Source organism: Sardina pilchardus, chromosome 21 (genome assembly GCF_963854185.1).
Source record: "Sardina pilchardus chromosome 21, fSarPil1.1, whole genome shotgun sequence".
Lineage (NCBI taxonomy): Eukaryota > Metazoa > Chordata > Actinopteri > Clupeiformes > Clupeidae > Sardina > Sardina pilchardus.
Window position 1 is genome coordinate 17786679 of NC_085014.1, and position 3453 is coordinate 17790131.

The window sequence follows — 3453 nt, forward strand, 5'->3', positions numbered from 1 at the left end:
TGTTGGAACAGGATGGGGCCATCCTCAAACTGTGCTTGGCCCCTTAGACTTCTTTTCAGTGAAAGGAATTCTGAATTCTTCAGCATTAACCAAGAGATTTCCATGCTTAACTTTGTAGGAACAGTTTGGGGATGGCCACTTCCTGTTCCAACATGACTGTGCACCAGCCCACAAACACCTTTGGGATGAGACTGAGACTGAGAGAGACTCTCGGAGACTGAGAGCCAGTATTCTCATCCAACATCAGTATGTGACCTGACAAATATACCCTTCTGGAAGAATGATCAAAAAAATCCCAACACTCTCCTAAACCTTTTAGAAAACCCAGAAGAGTTTAAGCTGTTACAGGTGCAAAGGGGGGACCAACATCATAAATTTTTCTGTATGAGAACTGTGTGTGATTGGACTGAAACGTCAAGAAACATGCTTACTTGTACTACTTTTTTACATAAAACAGTATGTGCTGGGCTTATCAACCAGATAGCCATATATACTGTATGTCAGACCGAAGATTCTCTGGCCATTTGCTAACGTTATCTACCCATTCTGTTATCAGCTCAGGCAGACAATCACCATCTGTTATCAGCTCAAGCATCACCATTGGCTAAGACTAATTTATTGAGGCATGGGTGGTGGCCCTTGGGTAACACCCGTACAGAAGAAAATGAATAATTGTGGGCCAATTTCAAATATTTACATGTATTTTTGAATTTACATGTATATATATAGGGCTCAAAATTAGCACCAGCCACTAGTCAAATGCTGGTAAATGTTAAAGTTGGCTGGTAGATTTCACACAGAAAATACATATTTCCTATTGAATGGCTGGTGGATTTCACCAGTTCATCTGTCTCTGGCTGGTAGATATTCACATTTCAAAAAGTAAATTTTGACCCCTGTAATGGCAGCACATACCTTGACAGCTCAACATGCCGATTCATTATCTGTGCCATTTTTCTGACCCCATGCTGCACGCACCCCCACCCTAGGCTCTGGATGATTACAGACATTGAAAGCATCTAGCTAGCCTGGCTCTGCCTGTCTACGTAGGCTACTTCCGCTCAATTTATTTACCCTACAGCACTCCATTTGGAATAGCTTGATTCACCCTCATTTACTTCGGCTTCCTGGAAGCCGAATCAACCAGTGAACAGAGGGCGTTCCTGATAGTGATTATGTTTAAGTTGCAAGCCTATCGTTGTGTCCCTCCTGGTTAACATACGTCATTACCAAACGTTAGTGATTGTTTTGAAGAAACTCCAATGAATTCAAACTTCAGACAAGTGTCCACCAACCAGGAGATAAACGTTTGCCAATGGATCTAGGCCAGACTCTCTGCAAAGTTAGAGAATCTGGTATCCAGGCTATTCTATAGTGGCAGGTTCAAACACACCTGGCTCCACCGGAAACAAACAAGCGCACAGAGAGCATTTTGTGCACATAGTCTATTGAGTGCAGAGGCATTTCCCCCTGTATCGTTGAAACACGCTCCATAACCACGTCCCAATGGAGCAGTATCAGACTCAGATTCTGACAAGAATTGGGTATATTGACGTCAGGCTACAGATAGACTATACATGTGCTATACATTCTCTCTCACACACACACTCACTCACTCACCCTCTTTGCTAGCCTGGCTATCACCAGACTAAGCTCAATATTTTGAGATTGAACATTAGTCTGGGGAGTCTGCACTGTTTTTCTACTGCGCAAGAAGCATGATCAGTGTTCAAATGACTGTACGCATTTACATAGTCCTTCAACCAATCAGACTTCGGGTGGATCTGATGGATAAGCCAGATTGTTACTGGTTCCAGCAAACGTGGACAGCCTAGCTGTCGGGCAACATCCAATCACCGGCAGATCAGGCTGGGTTTACCCAGTCTACCTCTTGGCTTCCATGCCAGCCCCCACTGGAACCTTTCACCGATAATAGTACCTTCCCCTTTCTGAATTGCCTGAGCTCAGGTCAATGCAAGGTCCTGCAGGCCATAAATAGACAATGGAAGTTCAAACCATGAAAAGAGGGCATTTTGAGCATATTATTACAGCCTTGTTGCACATCAATACACCTATTTTAACTGCCCATAGTCAGTACAGTGCAGTACAGTACTGTACAGTGTAGTACAGTAAAGCTGCAGCAGCCTTTAGTGGTGAGTTTGCTGAATTGCGACCAACTGAATACTACTCAGTTTCCAAGTGCGGGAGAAATACGGCAGCCATTGAGTGGCAATGAAGGGCGAAAAGGCCACTCTGAGGCCAGTGTTTTGGTTTGTCCAATCTGTAGCATGATGATGACACAAGATGGTCTATTCCATGGAGAAGCCTGTCCACTCCCATGAGATATATAAGACAAAGCAAGGCAAATTTATTTATATAGTGCATTTCATACAAAGGGGCAACTCATATGCTTTACATAAAAAAATGTAAATAAAAGCATAAAAGGGCAATAGCTACTGTAACAATTATTTTAAAAATACAGTACATCAAATAGAATAACTGAAAAATATAAAAGACAAAGTAGACTCATTATGACCACCACATACACTCATATAGGAGTTTTCTTCTGTCACCTTCAGAATTTTTGGTCAATCATTCTTGGGACACTGAAACAATGAAACTTGGTGTGTATGTAGTCCCATAGACTTTAACGGGATATACTGTAAGCATTTGGCTTCAGTTGAGGCATTTGATTTCATCTGGAAGTTGCTGCTTCACCATGTTTAGTTCTAACAGCAGGTTTTACCAACAACTATTTCTCCTGAGAGATCTAGGTGTGTGCTGAATCTGATCGATGATTAGGTCCCATTCCATGTAGTCATTTGTAAACTAGCGTTTGTAAGCTAATTTTGTGACTTACTGGAAGCCTTTCCGTTTCTGCAAATAGATGCCTTAATTACTAACAAAACAATTAGAGTTGAAGCAACACTAAAGCACTTTTCCTCTGTTGCACGCACGCTATTTGTTTATCCACCAAATAAAAATAGAATAGAATAGAATATATACTTTTTTGATCCCGTGAGGGAAATTCAGTTCTCTGCATTTAACCCAATTTAACCGAATTAGTGAACACACAGCACACAGTGAACACACAGTGAGGTGAATCACACAACCCAGAGCAGTGAGCTGCCTGCCCAACCAGCGGCGCTCGGGGAGCAGTGAGGGGTTAGGTGCCTTGCTCAAGGGCACTTCAGCCGTGGTGGACTGGTCGGGGATCGAACCGGCAACCCTCCGGTTACAAGCCCGATGCGCTAACCAGTACACCACGGCTGCCCCAAAAGTACACCACGGCTGCCCCAAAAAATAAAATAAAATAAAAATAAAATAAAATAAATAACGATGTCCACAGACAAGGTAGAGCATGTTGCATGATTTTATGAAAGTATGATGTATTGCGACATCACAGTAAGTCAAATTTCAGTTTCTTAGATCTCATTTCATCGAACGGTACAC